General features: G+C 45.4%; 1 protein-coding gene across 13 annotated transcripts in view; it reads left to right on the plus strand.

Annotated features, from left to right (window-relative positions):
* The first annotated feature begins 14,328 nt into the window (after positions 1-14,328).
* INPP4A (inositol polyphosphate-4-phosphatase type I A) overlaps positions 14,329-24,423 on the plus strand; it is a 118,695-nt gene continuing 108,600 nt past the window's right edge. For 12 of the 13 annotated variants that reach the window (XM_053923735.2, XM_053923740.2, XM_053923741.2 and 9 more), the window contains exon 1: positions 14,329-14,555. The gene's annotated coding sequence lies outside the window, so the exon portion shown is untranslated. Of the gene's footprint in view, positions 14,556-21,117; positions 21,180-24,423 lie in introns of those variants that run through there. The other variant, XM_053923731.2, reaches the window with a different exon arrangement.

Raw genomic sequence — 24,423 nt, forward strand, 5'->3', positions numbered from 1 at the left:
GGGCTCTGAGGAGGCCTGTCCTGGCAGGAGGAGGAGTTACGTTTAGGGCAGAGCCTTTCAGGTTGGTGGTTGGAATGAGGTTTTCAGCCAAACAAAGCGGACAACTGAGACTTCAGGAAGATGAGATCCTTAGGCCATATCTTTGCAAACTGCCCATTCTCCCCCAGGAAGCCTCACCCTCCCTTGGAATTACATCTTGAGGCAAAGCTTTTAGCTAGCAAAAAGCATATGGAGTGCAGAATGTAGCTTTTTAAAAAATCCAGTAAATAGGATTCCATTAACATTTTATAAGATATTTATGTAGTTAAGTTCTATGATTGAAAATTATAATCTTAATGATGAGACTTTGCTTAAATCACCCCAAGAGGAGCCACTCTCCTAATGTAGACAAGTCATAAGGGCAAGTTTCCTTCTTTTCTCCTCAATCTCTCTCTCTCTCTCCCCACCCCCTTTCATATCTCTTTTGAGACAAAATATCCCATTTTGCTTTGGCGACTTTGAAGTCTCTGTGGTCTGATGTTATAATCCATATGCCCAATAACTGGGCCCTAATGTAGTTCATACAAAAGGTGCTGCATTTTCAAGTATGTGTTGTGGATTTTTATGGGTCTCTTCTGGTTTTTATTATGACTCATTTCACCATTTTAATTTTTTGAAATGAATTTAAAAGGTTTATTAAATGATATTATGATCAAAGCTCATATCATCAGCAAAATATAACTAGCAATGTATTCTCAAAATGCATATATTTTAAAAGCCTTAACTGTTAATTATGCCTACATCCATATTTGCAGAGGAAAAATAAAGACCTGAATTTAAGAACATTGAATGACTCCTGCTTTGTATTTTTCCATATTTTGTCATGAGGAAAGATGCAGTCATGATGTATGTTTCTAAGGCCATGGGCTGGCTATCCCAGAAAGAACAGGTGCTGGTGGGCAGGGGACAGCTCACTCCATGTGAGGACACATACACAGCTCAAAGCAGGTGAGAAAATGCAACCAAAGCTGTGGCATTTGTCAGAGTGAAGAAGTCAAAGCATTCAGATATATACAAAGTGTATCCCAGGCAGGATGCTCAATTTGCTGGTATACTTTGTCCAGGGTCATCAGAGGGGTGCTCAGGCAGTTTGGGAAGGCATGCATAAACAGAAAGGAAGCTGGAGGAGGCCTGGGTATAGGAAACCTATCCGCATGGTATGGGAAATATAGCCCAGCTTCCACTCGGAAAGGCCAGTGGGGAGCAAGGTACAGGACACACGCCCACAGACAGGTTCTCCCATGGGGAATCAGGCCTGCATTGTACCTAGGCTGCTATGAGACTTGTTTTTGCTAAAACTCCCTCACCCTAGATTGAGGCAGCAAATGTTTACTGCATATCTTTAAAGTAACTTCCTAAAATCTGTGCTAAACCTCCCACATATAGAGTGTAACCAGGTCAACCACTTTTCCCCTTGATCTGTAGCATCCTTCTCTTTGAAGTAATTAGCAACATTCTTTCCTTTGTTATCTGTAAAAGGTAATCACCTAGAGTGAACCTGTGCATAGTAAATGAGGACCATCCTCGATGTAATGTACCCAGAAAAGCAATAAAAGCCTGTCCAGGCAGGGGTCAAGGCCCTCTGGCCCTCTCTCTCACTTACAGAATGGCCATGCATTTCCTTTTCCTCCACGGGACTTCTGTGGTCCATGTGAATTGTTTTTTGCAGCCACAACACACAGACCCTTCTGGCCAGGGTCCACATCACCTGGGTAAGCATATTCCCAGCTTTTCCACTGCTTACACCCAAGGAGATTTGGTAGTAAGTCAGAAAATGGGAAGACAGGCCTGCTCTTATTCAACTCACCACCTTTCCACACAGGCAAGATATTTTATCTTTAGGCCTCACCTTTTTCACCTGAAAAGTAGGAATCACACTGCCCACCTTATAGAGTTGTAGTGAATAATCATTATTTTCGGCTAGTTAGCCTCCAACTTTCAAGATAGTTGAGAAGCTGAGTCTTGGGTCATTCTCAGGATTCCTATTCACTGACTTGGAAACTGAGACAAGGTTTCTGGCCTCCCAGTCACTGTGGCTGCCCCTGGAGGCCACCATCAGAACCCAGGCTGGGAGATAGCTTCTCATGGAAGTGTGTGTGTGTGCATGCCTATGTGTGCCTCAAGACAGAGAGTCCCTGAGACAGGAAAGGAAGAAAATGGATATGGACTGAGGCAGGTCCCCTGGCAGAACCCTGGGGAGGTGAGAGGTGGTAGGATCTCAGATGAGGGGCTGGAGCCTTGGCTTTGTGGAACCCGGTCTGGCAAAGATTCCAGCACCTCAGGTTTGGGAAAATCCAAAAGCTGCTAGTCCTCAAGGATCCATGCATAGTTGGACAACTGGTGTCTTGGTAGTAACTAGTATAAAAAATGTCTGAAAGTATTTGTAACTCAGCTGAGTTATCAGGCAGGAAACTTGCTCCACCCCCCTGAAGTATTGGCCCTCAGAGATCTGATGCTCCCAGCTGTCAAAGTCAAACAGGGCCAGGGGCCTATAACGGCTTTTATCAGGACACCTCTGGTCCATCCCAGCCCCTTCTGCCAGCATTTCATCACAGAGAAACGAAGGTGGCTTCCTTCTTTGGGTCTCATAGCCATTAGTAATACCCCAAGGAAGGAAAAGTGAGATGCAAAATATGATGAGCAAAATGGAGAATGAAAATGCTTCCCTGTAGTGCAGGGAAGGATTTTGTCCAGTAAAGAAGAATATGTCAATCCATGTCACCTAGCAAGCCTACTTCTGGCTCCACATTATAAGAAAGCTCTCACCCATGTGTACCTGGGGATGGGTATAAATGTTTATTGCAGCATTGTCCTTAATAGAAAAAAATAAGAAAGAACCTAAATATCAGAATCTAAGAACAAATTGGGATAAATATATAATATGTTAGGTATTTCACCAAAGAGAATTTAATAGATGGAATGAATTGATGGGCGTTAAAGGGCTGAAAGGGCAGAATCAGAGCACTGAGGTTATTTGGAGGGAGCAACTGCGGGAGCAGCTATTGCGCCCCCTGGCAGGGAGAACAGGGGCTAGAAGGTTAGCAACTCAGAGCAGGACCTCAGACCTTTGAGGAAGGGCTCCCACTGGCTGTTTCTGGTAATGTAGGAACCCAGAGGAGTTCAGCAAAGAAGAGACTTTGAACATTATCTGAAGAGGGGCAATGCATGGTGAGACTAGTCCTGGGAGCCCCCCACCAAAAAGTCCCGAAAGAAGTCTGGAACCAACTGCCACTGTCACGATCTTCCGTTGCTGCTGGGATGATATAATCAGGACAGTAGGCAGACAGAAAAAGAAAGTCCATCTCTGCTCCCCTTCTTTTCCATCTTTCTCATAGAAAGTTCTAGAAAAGCAAGGACAGGGAGGAGGACTTCGGACTTGGCTAACAATGTTGTTTCGTTTGTATTTATTTGTTCACAAGTGATTCTACTATTCCCTCCATTTGTTTATTAGACATTTGAATTTTATTTCCTATGTATTGTCCATTCCAAGCCTATTTCATGCTGACTATACATTCCAGAGAAACAGGATCACCCCTTGTAGAAAGGCTGGACAAGAAGAAAATCAAGTGTTATCAAAATCACCCCAGGAAATCTCTTGCATGGTTCTCTGCTTTCAGTCTAGAAGTGTTTGTTAGGTCTAGTAGAGCCAGCATTCCCTTCAGGGGAGCAGGTTGCTCACTCTTGGCAGGGGATGAGAGGAAAGAGTTGGCTTGTTTTTACCGACACTGTGCAGGGCTGTCACATGTGATTGCTATAGTTGTGCACCACCCAAAAAGGTCCCGTCAAAAAAAATATTCTTAGAGGACTTCTGCTCAAGATGGTGGTATAGGCAGACATGACTCACCTCCTCTCACAACCACATCAAAATTACAACTAAAATTTTAGAACAAACATCACTCAGAACCATCAGAAATTGAGTTGAATGGAAGTCTGGCATTTACAGAATTAAAGAAACCACATCCATCCAGACTGGTGGGAGGGGTAGAGACACAGAACAGGTTGGTCCCACATCCACATGCAGTGGATAAAAACTCAGGGAGGCTATCTTGGGGGTGAGGAGTCCCAGCCCCACAACACGCCCCTCAGCTCAGGGTTCCAGTGCCAGGAAGATAAGTCCCCATATTTTCTGGCTGCAAAAATCAGCAGGGATTGAGTTGGTGGAAGAAGCTGCTGGAGCTTCTGCCCAGGATGGGAGATGTAGGTATACATTTTACTTCCTCACACAACCAAGAAAGGATAACAACCAATTAAAAACAAACAAACAACCAGACTGCCAGAAAATCAAACTGAATGGAAGTCTGACAACCCAGGAGTTAAAGAACAAACATTCATCCAGACTGGTAGGACAGGTGAAACAGGCAGCTGAGGTGGAGAGGACACTTGGCAAGGCAGAGGCTGGAGGACCAGGTGGTCCCACATTTGCATGCGGATAAACTGGGAGGAACGAATGGGGTGTGAGACAGACCATGCAACCCAGGGTTCCAACATGGGGAAATAAAGCCTCAAAGCCTCTGGCTGTAAAAACCTGTGTGTGTTGCAGTGGCAGAAGAAACCGCCAGTCTCACAGGAAAGTCCGTTGGAGGGGCTCATGGGGTCCTAGAATGTACATAAGCCAACCCACCCAAAAATCAGCACCAGGGCAGCACCTCAAAGGGTGCAATTCATTTGGGGAAGTGGGAGAAGTGACTGAAAGTGGGGCAAGAGCCAAGCAAGCAGTATTGTTCCCTCTCTGACCCCTGCCCCACAGACAGCACCACAACAAAGCCAAGTGGGTTGCCCTGCCCTGGCAAACACCTAAGACTCGACCCCTTACAACTTAACAGGTGGGTTGAGACAAAGAAGTATGGCTCAAATGAAAAAACAGATCAAAACTCCAGAAAAAGAACTAAGCAATGAAGAGATAGCCAACCTATCAGATGCAGAGTTCAAACACACTGGTAATCAGGATGTTCAGAAATGACTGAGTACAGATGCAAAATAAAGGAAGAAATGAAGGCTATGCAAAGTGAAATAAAGAAAAAAGTACAGGGAACCAACAGTGAAGGGAAGGAAACGGGGACTTAAATCAACGACTTGGAGCAGAATAAAGAAATAAACATTCAACCAGAACAGAATGAAGAAAGAAGAATTCAAAAAAATGAGGAGAGGCTGAGAAACCTCCTGGACAACTTTAAATGTTCCCACATCCGCATCATAGGGGTGCCAGAAGGAGAAGAGGAAGAGCAAGACATTGAAAACATATCTGAACAAATAATGAAGGAAAACTTCCCTAATATGGCAAAGGAAATAGACCAAAACTATGAACAGTAAAATGACAACAAACTCACAACTATCAACAACTGAACCTAAAAAACATAAACAAACCAAGCAAACAGCTAGAACAGGAACAGAGTCACAGAAATGGAGATCACATGGAGGGTTATCAGTGCATAGGGGTCAGAGAGAATGGGGGTAAAGGAACAGGGGATAAGAAGCATAATTGGTAGGTACAAAATAGGCAGCAGGAGGTAAAGAATAGAATAGGAAATGTAGAAGCCAAAGAACTTATATGTATGACCCATGGACATGAACTAAGGGGGGGAATGCTGGAGGGAATGGGGGTGCTGGATGGAGGGGGATAAAGGGGTAAAAAAGCATTGGACAACTGTAATAGCATAATGAATAAAATATACTTTTAAAAAAAGAGAAACTTTTGGAGAACCAAGCAGTTCCTATTAAAGAACCCACACAGACTTACTCAGGCTCACTCTCTCTGAGCTCCAGCACCAGGGTAGCAGTTTGAGAGGCACCAGAGGGGCATACAGGAAGGAACGGAAGTGTCTGGCGTCAAGGTGGGAGCTGGGGGACAGCTTTCTCCCAGACAGAAAGGTGGGCAGAAGCCATTGTCCCTTTGCTGAGCCCTCCCTCCACACATCCACAGGAGCTGGCAGGCTGTGGCTGTATCTGAGACTCTATCAGTCTGGTTAACACTGTTTGCCCTGCCCTGGAGATCCCCTGAGACTCTGTACCAGTCACACCCAAATTACAGGTAACCCAAGCTGTTAACCATGAGTTTTCCATATGAATGGCTGACTCATGAATCTTGACTCATGCTTCACGACTACCTAAATCTTATCAAATAAGCAAGAGCTGGCCTCAGTAAGTCCCCAACCCCCATCTCCTGTACCTCTTGTTAAGTGGCCCCAGGACCAGCACTAGCAGCAGCCAACCTAGGTTCAGAGCTTGGCTTCACTTGGGTATCTCCAAGCCCAGCACAAGTAGCAACCACCTCAGATTGCTTTATAACTCAGGCAGGGTGGCCGCAGGCAAAACACGGGTGGGTGCTGACCTTGATCTGTACCACCCAGGAAACCCCAGAACTTGTGCACCCAGTGGACAGCTACTGACCACATCAGAGCACCACCACCTTGCCCCTGAATAGCTCATCCTCCACAGAGGGTGAAGGTTGGTGGTCAGTGGTCATAGCCAGTCCTTGCAGCTGACTGGTCTGAGTAAATCCCTCCCATAGACCTGCCAACAGCAATTAAGGCTCAACTACAAGAGGAGGGTTTACTCAGCCCTCAAAAGGGCACACCTTGAGTACCCAGCTTAGGTGATAAGGGAGAGCTGTGCCACTGGATCCTGCAGGATACCTACTATATTAGACCACACTACCAAGAAACGGAGTCAAAGTAGCTCTACCTAATACATGGAAACACACAGGGAGGCTGCAAAAAAAAGGAGACAAAGAAACATGGCCCAAATGAAAGAACAGATCAAAACTCCAGAAAAGGGACTAAACAAAAAGGAGATAAGCAATCTATCAGATGCAGAGTTCAAAACACTGGTTATAAGGATGCTCAAGAAACAGGGAGGACCTCAAGAGCACATAAGAGATCCAGTGAGAAATGAAGGATACACTAATTGAAATAAAGAAGAATTTATAGGGAAACAACAGTAGAATGAATAAAGCTGAGAATGAAATCAATGATTTGGAACATAAAGAAGCAAAAAACAACCAATCCATATAACAAAAAGAAAAAAGAATCCAAAAGACTGAGGATAGCATAATCAGCCTCTGAGACAACTTCAAGCTTTCCAACATTTGCATCATAGGTGTACCAGAAGGAGAAGAAAAAGGAGCAAGAAATTGGAACTCTATTTGAAGATATACTGAAAGAAACTTTCCTAATTTGGTGAAGGAAATAGACATGCAAGTCCAGGAAGAACTGAGAGTCCTAAACGAGATGAATGCAAAGAGGCCCACTCCAAGACACATCACTCAAATGCCAAAGGTTAAAGAAAAAGAGAGAATCTTAAAAGCAGCAAGAGAAAAGAAGTTAGTTACCTATAGGGGAGTTCCCACAAGACTGTCAACTGGTTTCTCGAATGAAACTTTGCAGGCTAGACGGGATTGGCAAGAAATATTCAAAATTATGAAAAGCAGGGACCTACAGCCAAGATTGCTCTACCCAGCAGAGCTATCATTTAGAATCAAATGGCAGATAAAGAGTTTCCCAGACAAGAAAAAAACTAAGGGAGTTCGTCATCACCAAACCATTATTGTATGAAATGTTAAAGGGACTTGTTTAAGAAGAAGAAGATCAAAACTATGAGCGATAAAATGACAACAAATACTTATCTATCAACAACTGAATCTAAAAACAAACTAAACAAAAAAGAACAGAAACAGAATCATGGGTACAGTGTTTCAATGTTTGCCAGATGGTAGGATGGATGTGGGAGTGGATGAAGATGTGAGGGGATTAAGAAATACAGATAGAAGTTACAGAATAGCCACGGGGGTGTAAAGTACAGTGTAGGAAATGGAATAGCCAAAGAACCTATATGCATGACCCATGGACATGGACAGTGGTGCTGGGATTGCCTGAGGGAGTGGGGGATGCTGAGGGGTGTAGGGCAAAGCGGAAAAATGGGAACAACTGTAATAGCATAATCAATAAATTATAATTAAACATAAAAAATAAAAATAAAGTGTTTGAAAAAAGAAAATTAAATTTAAAGAAAAAAGCATTGTGGTTTTTCACCATCAAGGTTTTTGTTCATTATGACGGAAGGATTTTTCTAATGCAGTTATTGCAGTATGACAATTCTCCAACAGGGGGAGGTAAAGAGTGTTGTCTGGACAGGCTGCTGTGTATCCTTCCCGTTCACTTACCTACAGAAACATGGGTTTTTAATTAATTTCTGCCCCCCACTAGAATGTTAAAGTGTGCATGTAGCAATGATTCACTTCTCAGAGTTCTTACATATATATTTATATACAAATTCAGGTAGACAATACCAGTTGCTTGTGGAGAAGGTAGCTTCTTAAGACTTACAATGTCACAAGAGAAATAGACAAATGCCATAATCATATCTATAGAAAAGAGATCATGGGACACAAAGCATTTAAAATGTCAGAGAATTTCATTTCCACAGAAGCATGTGTATGTATTTGATAACAAATCAATACAGTTTAGTGATTTTGAGTTCCTGTGAACAACAGTTCAAAATTTCTATTTTTGTTTGATAATTTGCTTCATATAAAGAATGGTTTTATGTTTGTTACAGTTGTTAATATTGAGAAATGTAGAAATCCATGAACTAAAAGCACTGTTTGCCTGGTCCTGGCATGTTGAATGTCAGTGTGGTGAACTGCTCGCGCTCTGAGATGCTCTTGGGATGCCAGCTCCCTTCAGCAGTGGAAGGATGTGCAGAGCCTCCCACACTGTTCAGATTGCCTCTTGCCTTCCCTCCCTCCCACCCAGCTCCAAAGTCAGACAGTTGAATTTGCAGAGATTACATGAGCACATGGTTCAGCTCTACCATGTTTCTGAATGTTTTGTCAGGCAAGGATACTCTGTTCAGGGCTCTGGGACCGCTGTGGTGGATTAATGTTTCTGCTATCAGGGTTTCATCACAGCTACTGTATCTCTGCACCTGGGGCAGGGTCGGGGGCGTGGAGTTACGCAGTTTCTGAGGCATCTCCTGCTCTGCCCTCCTCTGATCCTGTCAGGAGGAAAGAGGATAACTGTGGCCCTGGTGTTTTGTAGGTAACTCTGGTGGCCACCAGTCCTTTGAGTAAAGTCGCCCTGGCAATTGAAATGGACTCAGTGTTTCCCAAGAACACTGGAAACATGTTCATCATGGAAGAAAACAGGAATTGTAAGAGTTGGCTCCAAGTTATTGAAGTCATGAGTTTTGCAGTTGTTGTCTGGGGCAGGGCAGCCCCTCCCTGTATTGGAAGCATCATACTGTGCCCACTGGGCATCTGTGGCCCATCCCCACTAAATGCCTTTAGCACCTGCAGTCACCTTGACAAGCCAGCACTCTTTTGCCACACTTCCCAGTGCTCTCTGGAGGGCTGGTTGAGAACCACTGAAATTTATTCTAATTTCAGAAATTAATGTGGCTTTTAAAAATCCTTTTGGGACAACAGTTCTATGTACTTCTTTATTTTAAGTTAGACATATATTGTAGAATACAGAGTTCTGTCCTTATAATTCATTTTGTTTCCACAAGCCACTCGATAATTCATGTCAAACACATTTAAAAGTAATAGTGAGTTTTCATTTTCAACTGAAAGCTCACTATTTAGAAAAGTTACTTACCTTTAGATCAAGGTGCACTTGGGGGAGGTAAAAGGCAAAAATCCACAGGTTTAGGGGACGGTAAGAAGAAAGGAAAAGAGGCTTCGGAGGGAGCTCCCATCTTTTGCTCAGCCTCTCTTCCCTCCCCTTACCTCCAGCCAGGCCGAGCTTTGCTCCACATTGCCCTAACTCACAGCGCTCATGGCACTTCTGTGTCACCAGTATGGAGAAGCCTGTCTTCCTTATAAAATGGGTGATGGGCAGGGCAGGGATGGGGGGAGTAGAGAGAGCCTGATTGTCGGAAAGAGAAGATTCTTGCTATCCTGATAGAATTCTGGTTTTATTTTCTAATAGAAACATTGTTATAATATCAGTTAAATAGAAATCTGCAGGCTCCCTGGAAACTTTGTCCCCATTTGTAACACTGATTCTCTAGGGCAAAAAAAGGCAGCACGATTGTAGACAACTTTGGAAACAACTTTTCTCTTTGGCAACTGCTTTCACAGGACTGATTTTTTATTTGGGGCAATGACAGACAAGAGGATTATAATGAGTGACTCCCTTTTTTCCCCCATTAGCCAGAGGAAACACTGACATCTGTGCAGAGCACCATTTTTCGGTATACTCAGGAGCAGCTTACACAGTCTTAAATGAATACATTATCCTACTTTTATTGGAACCTGGGAATGTACATGTTAGTATGTTTGGTTCCCTGGGCTCACAAGCACACACCAGCATTTCCTCAATTTTGGAGAGGGTAGCCGTCCCTCTGTGTCCCTCTGCCACCTTTACTCTTTCCTCCACACCTGATAAAAGTCCACTCCGAGATTCAGAAACCCACCTTCCAATGCATTTCTGGACCTGTTTGTAGCTTAGTCCTGGGGGACCAGGGGGCTCAGTGCTGAAAACTGAAGTGGTCATGAAATTATGCTCCATTTGAAGAGTGAAGAGAAGCTGCTGCCTGCATTGCCCTAGGGTTTTGGCCTTCTGGACTTTCACCTCCTCCGTGGATAGAGATGCTGGGGCTATTGAAACAACTTATTGAAAGTTCAGCATCTAGTTAGTACCCTTATTTCAGGCTACCAGCTTCATTGATCAATTGATTGATTGATTCATTCATTCATACTATATCTTATATTGCTAGAACATAAAAGTTGGGATGGCTTGAGATGAAGTAGGAGAGACAGTTAAGGGCTGACCATTTTATTTCCTGACACATCTTTCTTGAACCCTTTTCACCCTGGTGATCCTCCTGGAGCAGGAAGTTACTTCTCTCTTGGTGCTTTCCAGATTCTCTCCGTCTTTGGCTTTTGCTAGTTTGATTATGATGAATCTCTTTGAGTTTATCCTAGTTGGAATTTATTGGACTTCTTGGATGTGTAGGTTAGTATTTTTCCACCAATTTTAAAAATAAAATTGGGAAGTTTTTAGCCATTATATCTTCAAATATTCTTCCTGTATCTTCCTCTCTCCACTCCTTCTGGAACTCCCAGTATGTGTATGTTGACATTCTAAATGGTGTCCCACACATTTCTAAGGCTTTGCTCATATTTTTAATTTTTTTTCTTTATGTCCCTCAATTGACATCCTTCAAGTACTAATTCTTTCTTCTGCCAGATCAACCTGCTGTTGTACTCGTGTAACAAATATTTTTCATTTCAGTTACTGTACATTTTAATTATAGGATTTCTATTTGTGTGTGTGTGTGTGTGTGTGTGTGTGTGATTGCTATCTCTTCACGGATACCCTGTTTTTGCTGCTCTCATACTTTCCTTTAATTTTCGGGTCATGATTTTGTATTTGCCTGGTAAGTTCAACATTTTATTTTCTCATGGACATTCTATTGGCCTGTGTTCTTTCCCATTTCTTTATGTGTCTAGTAACATTTTGTTTAAAACTAGACATTTTAAATAATTAATGTGGCAATTCTGGAAATCATATTTCCCTTCACCCTAGAGTTTGTTGTTGCTTTTTGTTTGTTTAGTGACTTGGAATAATTCTGTAAAGTCTGTATTCTTTGTCCCTTCAAGCCACTTAAGTCCTTGCTTGGTTAGCTTAATGACTGGCTAATGATTAGATAAAATATATTCTCAAATGCTGGAACCAACATGCCTCCCTATCTTTATGGAGAAGCTCTATGTGTACGCTGACTCACATCTTCAATGCCCGGGCAGGCAACCTACAACTCTGCCTTACCCTTCGCTGCTTGCTTTCTCGAGGCCTCAAGGTCAGCCAGAAGTGAGAGATTATGTGTGTGCTTTTACAGTGCCAGAAATATGTCAGATCTTTCCAAAGCCCCCACCCCCATGAACGTCAGTTCCTTATTGTTTCCTTTTAATTTATTTGGTCATCTCCTTTGTAAGCTCCAACTGGTGTCACCTCCTTAGACCGCTGCCACGTTAAACAGTTGCTGCTATTTGAGTCACCAAATGCCTTGTGATAGAGCATTAGTACAGAGTCAGTTCTGAGCCATGTCAATTAAAGATAACCCCTGAGAATGGAGCTTTTCAAGTCAGCTGCCAGGCAAATAGTCACACCTCTCTGGGGAAAGGACCTTGGCAGCCGGGCTGTTGATTTTCAAGGGTACATATGTTCTCTAATGAAAGCCCATATGGACATAAATATATTGTGTTTAATAGCCCAAAAAGAAATTCTCGTATAGGTTGGTTCAAGTCCCGCAAATTACACTATTCAGCTCACAATGACCTAATATAGATGATCTAAATTAGCTTACTAATTGTATATAGGACTGTCTAGGTCCACATGTTTATCAGAGTCCCCTGGCTCGTTAAATAGATTGCTTGCCCCGCTTTCAGTTTTTGATTCAGTAGATCTGGCATGGGGCCTGGGACTTTGCATTTCTAGCAGGTTCTGAGAGGATGTTGTCATTGCGGGTTGGGGAACCCATGATGGGAGCTTCTAAAGGGTGGGAATACTTTCTTCTGTCACGTTGTGATGCCTGCGGTGCATAGCACCATATTTACTGATAAACTTGGCTCCTCTTCTCTCCACAATATTTACTCTACAATTGAAGCCCCACTTCTTGCCACATTAAAAATGTGATTAACCTTTTAAGATTATACAGAATTACACAGCAGTCAAGTGACAGTGTTGTTGGAAGCCTGATCCTCATGCAGTGTTTGTTACTGTGCTAAATGAATGGTGTGAACAGAACTGATGTCTATTTATAAATGTTTGTGAATTTAAATTTGTTTCTTTTTTTAAAGCTAATGATTTAAAAATTTTCAGTTTGATTAAAGCTAGCATGGCCATAAAATATATTGTCTGAACTTTTTTGAGAACACTTTTGAGAGTGAAAGGGGCCCCTACTAATAATTCAGTTGGATAAAAGGTGCCAGCTGGGGCTGTCCCAGGTAAAGCAGGTATAAGGGTCACCCTTAGGATAGAAAATAAAATATAAAAATATGTTTGCATTTTCACAAGCTTGTTTGATTTTCTGACTTTAACTTTATACTAGGGCTAAAGTTCTGACAATATATTTTTTCCATTTATCTAAAGAAATAAAAAATGTTTTGTTAGTAAATTACTTTCCAGAGTAGAAATAAAGTAAAAAATCAGAAAAGAAGTTAAACCGTTAAAGTCATTTTATATTCGCTTATTTTTATTCCAGATTATTATCGGCATTTGGATTTTGGTGACTTGGGGTGTCTCAGATATAATTCTAAATGAGATCAGAGAATTGTTTAATTTTTATTTCTAATAGGTTAATATCCTTTCTTTTAAAGGCAAATTATAAATGCTTTAATACCTACAGGATGTGAACGCTAAGAAGTGTTCTGATTTATTGAATTAAAATAGTTCTCATTTAAGAATATTTAAGAAGAAACATTTTTTCTCCTGATAAAATGTAAAGACCTCAAGATAAAATGCTGTTTTAAAAAGACTTTAATTTATTTTTAGAGAGGGGAAGGAGGGGAGAAAGAGGGACAGAAACGTCAACGTGTGGTGTCTCTCATGAGTCCCCTACTGGGGACCTGGCCAGCAACCCTGGCGTGTGCCCTGACTGGGAATCGAACCGCGTACCATTTGGTTTGAAGACTGGCACTCAGATCACTGAACCACAGCAGCCAGGGGTCAAGATACAGTGTTTATATTCAGTCTAGTAGTTATCTTTGCTCAAGCAGAAATATTAAGGTTTAAAGTCATATTAAAGTACAAAGTTTCTTCCAAATTTTCTGACTATTCTATTTTCCTGTAAAAAAAATAAAGCTTTGGGGGAGAGAGGTGTAGGGAACTAATATTTGGTGAGAGTCTATAAATGCATATTTACATAATGTACTGGCACAAGTGTGGATGTTAACAGTTTCTCTTCTTTTTGCTTATCTGCATTTTGGCATTGAGATGTTAATTTTGCGTGTTTCTGGGTTAAGTGTTGCGTTTCCTTACTTCTCCTAGGGTACCTGCAAGCGGACGGCGCGCTCCTCCTGCCGGCGAACCGCGGAGCGTGTCCCGGCTCGCGCGTCTCCTACGGAGCCTCCTACCTTGCGGACGCGTCAGGCCCGCAGAAGCGTCAACACACTGGGCCGAAATGCCTAGGTCCACGTAGGTGAAGAGGTCCAAGGGCCCCCACTGGTGATGCAGTCCCCGCCGACAGCGGGGTCTCGCGGGAACCCAGGAATAGGATTCAGAAGTCGGTCTCGGGGGCGGACCCAGTGGGGCGCATGCGCGGGGAGGGGCGGGCCTGGGCGGGGCTGCCGTGGCCGCGGCCTTCAGAGCTGCGGCTGTCGTCCGGGAGTCGGGCTGCGGCGCGGGCGGTTCTTTGGCGGCCAGCGCAGGAGGACCAGCAGCGCCTGGAGCCTGGCCGGAGCCTGCGACCTGACGACTCCGCGGCGGCGCTGCAGCTACCGGGCTCGGGCGCGCGATCCGGCGGACCGAAGACGGCGGGGCAGCTGGGCGCTGGCGCCGCGGGCCGGAGCGCGCCAGGTACGGGGGCCAGACGAGCTGGTGGGTCGGCTGGGCAGGGGGCGCAGCGATGCTGCGGAGCTGAGACCTCGATGCCTCCGGCGGGGCGCTGTGCGCATCCTAGCACCTGTGCTCGAGATAGGGACGGCGCCGCGGTTGTCATGGAAATTTGCAGCCGAGCTTTGCAGTCTAGGTCTCGTCTTCTGAGACCTGACCGACCCTGCGCACCCGGGCGAATGCAGACCTGGCGTCTCCGCCGGAGGGGACCGGGACGCGGGACCCGGCGCCCCGGGCCGGCCGGCGCCTGCCTGGTGCATCTCCAGGGCGGATCTGGTGACTCCAGATGTTGCAGGCCTCGCCGTGTTTCGGGTGTAAACATATCTGGTAAAAATAAACGTGGGAAATCTGCGAAATATGCCTTCCATCTTCGAAACTCTGCCCTTCGCTGCAGTCCTCTAACCCCCGACAGCATTTGTGGCATCTTTGTTTTTTTATAATTTGTTTATTCCTGCCTTTGCTAGTCAATGAATGGAGGCCTGAGACATTTGCAGGGAGCTGTGCCCGTCTCTTTAAAAGCCAGTCATGAATATGTAGGCCACAGAAGACCGAAACACTCAAAATGTCAAGGTGAATTTATGTCTTTGTGGACTCAGCTTTCCCTTCCCCGTGTGGCCTGCCCTCTGACTTTACATAATGGTGTGTTCCTCCTGCTTGAGTTGTCTGTAATGACAGATCCTGGAAGTATTCCCCTGGGCAGGAAATAAGTATAAGGCAGTGGTAAAGTCCATCTTCTTGTGTTTTGCTTTGCTTTCTCAATGTGTTTTGTGTTGGGAGGCTGCTTAAGAGGAGTGTTTGATCTGTCGCCTGCGCCTCAGGGCAAGACGAGGGGGTGGGGTGGCAATTTGAACGCCTGATTCTTCTCCATTCACAGTGGATTGTGTGGACTGTGGGCGAGCCAGTAGGGTGGGGACGGATAGACAGACTTACTGAGTGTGAATCCTGGATCTGCCACTTGTTAACTTTTATTCTGAATTTTCTCTTCTCTGAAGGATGAGAACAGAACCCCCTTTGCTGAGTGTTTTGGGATCTACCTGCTCTTGGCATAGGATAGCTGTAGGTTGGCCTAGAATTAAACCTAATTTTTCTTTGGTTGAAAATAGGCTTTCTTTAAGAGGAATTTTGTCTTTGGATCTGGGCTAGGGCCTTTCTTTTGGGGGTTCTTTGCAGAAATGTTTACTCCTAGGAGATTCAATTTATTAGTTTCTTTGACAAAAGATGAGTGATGGTGCCCACATGGGAAGGTCAGTGTGGTGGTCCTGTTGGTGGGTTGGTGTCAAAAGACCATCTCCTGTCCCTCGGGTGGTGTTGCATGTGAACAGAACCCCACAAGGCCTCGTTCCCTGCTGTTCCTTGTAAACACACCTTCTTAACAACAAGCCATAGTTACCAGGAGGTTTGCCCAGAAGACAGGCTTAAATGAGTGGATGCTGGACAGATCCAAAGAGAAGGGAGGGTGGGATTTCTACTGAACTCAGTGACAGAATTAGTTACACTAATTCTATATAGTGGCTACTTTACGTATCTAGTTTTTATTTGGCTTATGCATCTTGGACGGAGTGTTTATCTGCTCATGTACAAGTCCTGTCTTCTAACTAGACTCAAAGTCAAGGGTAGACATAGTTTATGCCATTGTTTTGAAAACCGAATATTTGTCATAAGGTTATTAAGCTGAATCTTAGGATTTAAAAAAAATCACTTTAAGGAAAAGGTGAAATAAAATAATGTATATGAGAATGTGTTGTAAACTGTAAAGCACCAGGGAGGCAAGATGTATGATGACAGAGGGAACTGCTGACCCTGAAAGTCCCTTTAGCCAGCTGCCTACCTGGGAGCATTCTCCACAGCCAGCAAATCTGTGAGTGCACCAGAGGGACGGAATGGAGAGGTGTGTGAGGCCAACTGACCTCTGACCTTAACTATTCTTTATTGCGAGACATTTAAGTTGTTTCCAATCTTCTGCTTTAAGAACAGTGAAGCATGTCACTGTTAACACTCACAAATACCTGAGTCTTCTAGATACCTAGAGATGGAATTTCTGGGTCAAAGAATAATTTTAAACTGATAGTTTTGCCAGATTGCTCCCCACTTGTAAGAGGCTTTATCAGTTTGTACTTCTGTTGGTATGTGAATTGCCTTTTCCCCTTCAACTCAGCCAACACTGAAGAGTATAAATCTTGCTAATTTTTGCAAATCTAATGGATAAAGAAGACATTGTTTCAGTTACATTTTACAGCTTACCAAATATATTGGAAACCTTATTTTGCTAGTTTATATTTGAGCTTCTGTGATTTAACAATGCACAGCTTTGCCTGTTCTTTTCTTATTAGGTTGTTTTCTTTATCTTTTTGGATTGTGGAAGTTACTATAAATTCGGACTTCATTGTAGTCAGCCTTAGGAGTCTCCTTTAAGTGTGATGTGTTTTCATCCTAAAGGAGAAGGAGCCTAACATTTTCTGAGCACCACCTGCATACCAGTCCCCACAGTCTACATGCGCCTTCTCTGAGGAGATCCTGTGGGAGTGGAGTTGGTGCATGGTGAGGAGTGGTTAAGGCACCTACCTGAGGGGTAGTTGTAAGAGGTTGGGCTGGCATTCAAGCCTAGGTCTGTCTGGATTTAGTGCCATTTACATGAAATCACATGGCTGCCTTTACAGGACTTTAAAATAAATGCCGTGCCCTAACCAGCATGGCTCAGTGGGTTGGGCATCATCCTGTCCTGCAGAGCGAAAGGTTACGGGGTTGATTCCCAGTCAGGGCACATGCCTGGGTTGCAGGCCAGGTTCCCAGTCGGGGGTGCACGAGAGGCAACTGATCTATGTTTTTCTCCCTCTCTTTCTCCCTCCCTTCCCCTCTATCTCTGAAAATAAATAAATAAAATCTTTAAAATAAATGCTGTACTTCATGTATCAGTAAAAATTAATCACTTGGAGTCCCCAATATCAGCATTTTTTATTTTCGGTATTTTGATTTATTAGGATTTTTTTTTACTCAATCCTGTTTTTTCATTATACTAGTCTTTCAAAATTATTTATTTTAATCCTGAAACTATTGTGGACTTTACAGCTGAGTTCCCCATGAACCCCCAACTAGCTGTGTGATTTGGGGCGAGTAGCTTAATCTTTCTGTGCCTTGGTATTCTCATTGCAAAACTAGGCTGATAGTGGCAGCAACTCCAGAGTCTTGTTAGGGGTAAAATGAGTTAATACATGGCAAGTGCTTGGAGTGACCCCTGGTACCTGCTGAGCACTGAGGGACATCAGCTGTTGTGATGAGTTCACATATAGAGCAGGTGCAGGCAGTGTGGAGCTAGATGAGCCTTTTCTCTGTGGGTTTAATTTCTTTTTTTTTTAAAGATTTTATTTTATTTTTAGAGAGAGGGGAAGGAAGGGAGAGAAGCATCTGTGTGTGAGAGGGAAACATCCATTGGTTGCTTCTTCTGTGTCTCCACTGGGGACCTGGCCCGCAACCCAGGCACGTGCCCTGACTGGGAGTTGACCCAGCAACCTTTTGGTTTGCGGGAGGAGGCCCAACCAAATGAGCCACGCCAGTTAGGGCCGTGGGAATAATCTCTCAACCGTCCCTTTCGCCGTAACCTGGCTGACGAGTGGGAAATCAGAGCCCCAGGGTGTCTGCTCTCTGCACAGACCTGCTCACGCCTGGTCTGTGCCTGCCAGCCCAGCTGGCCTCTGGTGTTTGCCTGTGCTCCCTAACCTGGGTCAGGTGAGACATTGCAAGGTTTTCAATGTGAAGTCAATGTGAGGTTCATTTGGCGAAGGCCTCAGAAGCAGGAAGCACCCAGTGGGGGAGGGTCATGCTAGGGTGATAAAATGAGGTGTCCATTTTCTGGGATAGGGTCAGGAAGACAGAAGTGTGTCCTCTGGACTCCAACAGGAGGAAAGTGTTCACCTCCTCTGTTCCTGGGGTTCTGTCTGATCCCTGCCCCACAGACACCTGGTAATTCTCCTGACTTGGAATTCCTGCACAACCCACCTGTTACACTTACTAGGTAGGATTGTGAGGCCTCCGAACCCCCCTGCCTCTCTTCCCGTTCCTTGTCCCCACACCTCCACCACAGCCCTGCAACAGCTGGTGTCAGCTGCTGTTACAGGAGCTGATTAAATCAACTCACTCTGGGATGTGGGACTCCTTTTCTTCCCTCTCCTGTGTTGCTGGCATTGCACATGCTGTATTCTCTAAGTTATTAGTTCAGATGTTTAAGAAGAATGACCCAGGTGTACCAACTCGGGAGGTATGAAGGAAATACAGTTAGGTATGTGGGTGTTTCTGGGGATCAGAGTCCTATGAGGAAAGAATGATGCCCAGTTCAAGGGTCTCCCTGGATTGTGGGGTGTGCCAGTGGGTGCTTTTGGCTGTCAAGTAAACAATAAGGACATTTGTGATCTCACAGCACTGGAGTCTTACTGTATCAGCATTTTCATCAAGGTCCTGGATTCCTCTCTCTCTGCCTGCCAGCCATCACTGCCTCCTCATGATTATGAGGTGGTCCTTAGGGTCAGTGGGACTGTGTGCTGCTCCCCTGCTCCTGTTCCTGTCAGCAGCAGGGGAGGAGACACGCCAGCTGGTCCCCAGCCATGCTGTCTCGCAGTCCTCCTTCTGGCTGTGGAGTGGTGAGGGTCATGTAGTCTCCCTGGACCAAGAACCCAAGGCTGTGAGAATAGGGTTCCTCCAGGCGTGGTTCCCAGGCCAGCAGCTTCAGCTTCACCTGAGATCTAACAGAAATGCAGCCTCAGTCTTGCCCTCCGCCCCGAATGAGGACCTCTGAGATGGGGCCCAGCAACGATTATCTTTTAACAAGCTCTCCAGGTGATTCTGATGCAAGGTCAAGTTTGAGAATTGCCTTAGTCTAATCAAGACCACAGCCACTCCTCAGCTGGAGATGGAACTGGCTTTTCCTTAATCCAGAGAGGGTAGTTCCCAGACTAGGAAGAAGGCAGAGTGAGTGTTGGGTCAGCCACAGTGGGAACTGAGGGTCACGGGAAGTGTCTAAGGAGCCTTTGGGCAGCTTTGCTCTCCTTGCACCTGCCCCATACCAGCCGTGTGCCCCAGTTTATCGACCCAGCTGCCATGCCTGCAGCCTCTCCAGTGTCTCTGAAGGACACCCACGTCCCCCTGCAGACCTGGGTGCTAACGGAAGCAGCATGGGTGACAGTCTGTCTCTGACCCAGCAGGAGTGGGGTCTGTTGGGCTGGCCATCGAGGATCTGGTCTGGCCCTTATGACCTACTTTCCCACAGATGCTTAGGGTTTGCATTATCTGCTACTCCTGCTCAATTAGAAAAGAAAACAGAGCGCTACTTTAGTAGGGGCGGGGCTCCTTGCAGCGGCAGCTTGTAGCTCCCTCTGGCTTTGCCCAGAACAACTTGCGCTGTTGTCCCTTCTGCAAGTAGAGCTCCAACTCTATGTTTGGGTGAATTAAAATAGCCACCCACACCGTGTAATTTGGGAGATTGAAATAGCCCACTGTTACACATTTTTTCCTGGAACTAGTCAGCTGTGGTACTTCCAGATTTTCATGACTTTCCAAGGCTTCCCAAGGTTCATCTTAATCCATGAAAAGGACAGTTAGGAAGGCTCCGGCTGAGCTGCGCCACATCAGTGCTCATCACTGAGGGAGGACGAGCCCCTGGGGAGGGGGTGGCTGGAGAGGGGTCCAGAAACAAAATCCATCTGAGGTTGTAGTCAGTAGTTAAATTTTTTTTGAAATAGAGTAGAAAATATCCACATATACATTTTGTAGGAAGAGTAAGCATTTTTTGATAAAACATGTTAACTGCATGTGGTGTATGTTGGCGCGTTGTCACAATGTGAATGGTGCTCATGGTGCGTTTTGATGAAAATGTGTCAAACCCAAGCGCTGAGCACAGGGAGGAGGGGCCACAGGCAGTCTTTTCCTGGGGAGAGGGCCTGCGACGCACCAAGGGGAGAGAACCACTCATCTAAAACGAGAGGGGCCTTCAGCGGTGCGGGCCAGTGCGAGTGGAGTTGGGGCCCACAAGAACAGCAGGAAGAAGGGCCTAAATTTTGCTCGTGCTCTGCTTTGTTCTCCATGGTGTTTGACCACCTAGGCCAGACCCTTCTGGAGATGTAGAGGGTCCTTAGCATGGCCACTCTGAGAGATGGGGAGGCAATGGCAGGAAGTGTGTCAAGTTGTCAGAGGTTTAAATTTTAACTCTGGATCCCTGACCATTCCTCCTACCAGCGGGGATCAGCATACCTCTACCTATAGAGGGGGGTGGGGGGGGGAGAAATAGACGTCTGGCCCCACTGAAGCCACTGCTGCCTGTGACGCCCCCCTGCAGTCTTTGTGGTTTAACAGTGACAGGACACGCCCCAAGTCGCTCTGGCTGCCTTTGGGTTGGGTGTAATATCCGTTCCCTGATGCTGGTGTGAGTCTAGTTTGTGTCACAAAGCACACGCAGTATGCCTTCGGGGGCATCTGTCTGTTTTTTGAGGGAGCAATGCTGGATTGCGGGAAGAAAAAGTGCTGATGTGAACCTGCATCAACTTTCTCATCTGTGAAATGGGAAAGTGCCCAGCGGACAGTGGGTCGTGTGGATTAAATAATGTAAGTGGAGAGATCTTCGCCCACAAGCTACAAGGCTCTGAGCCAGTGCAGGCAGGAAGTTGCTGTCTTGCAGGAGACTCAGTCTCTCCTCTCGACTTCACAGTCCTGACAGCTCTGTTTTTCCAGGAGTGCCCCTCCTTTTCTTTAATTCTCAGTCAAGGATATTTTATTATTGCTTTTTAGAGAGAGAAGAAAGGAGAGAGAGGTACATTGGTACAAGAGAAGCATCGATTGGTTGCCTCCTGTACGCACCCAGAACGGGGATCAGATGTGTCCAAACTGGGGATCATATGCACCCAGACGGGAGACTGAATCTGCATCGTGGGCATGTGTCCTGACCAGGAATTGAACCCACAACCTTTTGGTTACCAGACGAACCTCCTATCAACTGAGCCACACCGGCCAGGGCATAGAGTGCCCCTATTTTTTAAAAAATGTATTCAGAAGGCAAGGGTACCTCCCATCTCTGACTCCTGCCCAGGACACCTCTGAGGGGAAATGTTGCAGAAGCAGGAGTCTCTGAGAGGCAGGGGACCACCAGCAAAGGTCAGAGGACTAGGATGTGGGCAGAGTGGGAAGGGGGAAGTGGGTAGGCCTTGGCTCCTACAACTTAGTTAGGTGGTCAGTGACCCAGCTAAGTCTTCTACTGACACTTTTGTTTTTTAAGAACCTAAAATGTTGTGATTGTGTGTGGTGGAATGTTGAGTATTTTCACATTTGTTATTCATTGCTTTGACTGTGTTCTGTATATACAAGTGATAAACCAAATGATCACATTCCATGATTGGGTGACAATCAGATGGACAAAACATGGAAGTAAGGTGGTACTATGTGCCGAGAAATGTCAAGCTACCCCAGAATCTTCCAAACATTGTTCCTCCCCTGGTTTTAAAGAGGAGAGAGAGGTGGGTGAATGGATTGACTTTAAGGAAACACCCTGCTGGTGGACAGTGCTCATCTCAGGTGGCAGAAAAGGGCACACTTGGATTTTGCCCCCAGCTTGTGGTGACCTGGTAAAGTCATGCCCGAACCTCATTGTCTCCTTCCTGGTAAAGTAAAGGTGAGCCTCTCCATGTCTTCTTAGCTTGTCCTCCCCATCCATCCAACACCAGCGTGAAGTTGTGATAGTGCTGAGTTGAGGGCTGGTGTGTGAGGGGCTATGTGCTCTGGATGTAGCTGGCCTTGGAGTCACACACACACACACACACACACACACACACAATGTCTCTTTAGGGAAGTGCCGTTGTAGTCTGTGGCCATGGGAATCCAACTGCTGCCTCTTTAGCCTTTCACTTTCATTCCCCTCTGCAGTGATTCAGCAGTAGCTTTCTAGAGTAAGACACTTGGAGTCAGGGACCCTGGAGGACCCCAGATATGTCCATGACGATCGAAGCTGCCTGTGTGTCATGAAACCAGACTCTTCCTGGTCCAGGTAGAGCATCTGGTGCCTTTCCCTGGCTCCACCCTGCTCTGTTCCCACATTGCCCTTCTGAGGCCCTTTGCAGGCACTTCTCCGGTACAACGACAGGTTTTGTGTTGAAGCCCACGTCATTTTGCCATGGACCGGTGGGGACCACTTTACTTCCTGATAATTTCCTCCAGTAATTTACACACAGTTGTCATCTGGTTCAGGTCTGGACTCTGTCTTCCTGGAAGCTTGACATTCTTCCCTTAACATGTCTTTGATCTTTTTTTTAAATCCTTGCCTGAAGATACATTCATTGATTTTTAAAGATATTATTTATTTATTTTTAGAGAGAGGGGGAGGGAGGGAGAAAGCGAGGAGAGAAACATCATTGTGGGAGACAGACATCAATGGGCTGCCTCTCGCATGCCCCCAGATTGAGCAGGCAACCCTTTGGTTTGCAGGCCGGCACTCAATCCACTGAGCTACGCCAGCCAGGGCTACATTAATTGATTTGGGGGGGTGGGGGGTTGGGAGAGAGAGAGAGAAAGAGAAAAAAATATCTACAAGAGAGAAGCATCAATTGGTTGCCTCCCGTATGTGCCCCGATCTGGGACCAAACCTGCAACCTAGACATGTGCCCTGACCAGGGGTAGAACTCATGGCCTTTGGGTGCACAGGACAGTGCTCCAACCAACTGAGCCACATGGGCTCTTTGATCTTTTTTTAAACTCTATTTTAACCTTTTATATTTCCTACTTAGCCATTCCCAACCTTTTATATAAAGGGTGCCTGGATTTAAAGTTACTGTAAAAAAACATAAACTGATTAAAAAAAACAAAGAGCTCAAATGGATACAACTCTGCTGAGTGCTGCCCCTTCAGGAAAAGTCCTGAACGTATTGCTACAAGCTTTCCCGTTCTTCATTTGTGTGTCTTTCTCCTTGAAGCGCCGCGGGCTCAGGAGAGCAGGAACCTGCCTTGCCTGATGGTGCGTGCGGTCTTCAGGTAGTCAGCGCGCTCCCGGAGACTGCTCACCCATTTGTGATGGCTGTTACAGGTGCCTGTGAACTGTGTGGCAGGCAGAGTACTTTTCCCGGAGGGAGGAAGATCTTTGCATTTGGAGTCAACTTAATTATTTTAATCATTCTTCAATTAGTCAAATACCTTCCCCAAGCTGGGTATTAACCTCGTTGGTCAGTCGGAGTGAAAAAAGCCACAGGCGGATTGTGCAGCAGTAAGAGGCCTTTGCTGGGTTGGCTGACTGGTTCCAAGAGAGGCCGCTTTAGTGACCACAGTGTCACTCTTATACTGACTTGCTTGTTAAGAAGCATCCAGGCTTTAAAGTTAATTTCAGTTAGTTTCTAACCTGGGGAAACACTGGCCTTTTGCACTGGGAGCTTGACTGTTGGGCTGTGTTCCCCTGTGTGCTCCGGCCCTGAAGCTCATAGGGTGTCGGGCTGCCTGTCTGGAGGGCAGGTCTGGCCTCATACAGCAGCCACCGCAGCTTCAGCCCCTTAACAGCAAAGAGAGTTCCAAGCTGTAGTGGGCTAGATACAGGAAAAAAAACGAAGGAAAGGAGGCTTCGTCAAGACAGGTGTTGGTTTTTCTTTCACGTGCTCCCTGGGAGTTCTGGGCGGAGCTGTGCATGAACGATCTTTACAGAGAAACGCTACCTGATTCTTACATCTGAAGTGAGGGCATTTCTGATTGTGTCTCCAGAAGTAATGATGAACCTTTGCTAGTCTGCAATAGCAATTTTTCCCAGCCTTCAAAAAATATAATTTCACATTTTAAAAAGGCAAGGATTGTCGCCCGGCCCTTTCTCACCTTCTCCGCC

This window comes from Desmodus rotundus, chromosome 5, assembly GCF_022682495.2.
Source record: "Desmodus rotundus isolate HL8 chromosome 5, HLdesRot8A.1, whole genome shotgun sequence".
NCBI classification, from domain to species: domain Eukaryota; kingdom Metazoa; phylum Chordata; class Mammalia; order Chiroptera; family Phyllostomidae; genus Desmodus; species Desmodus rotundus.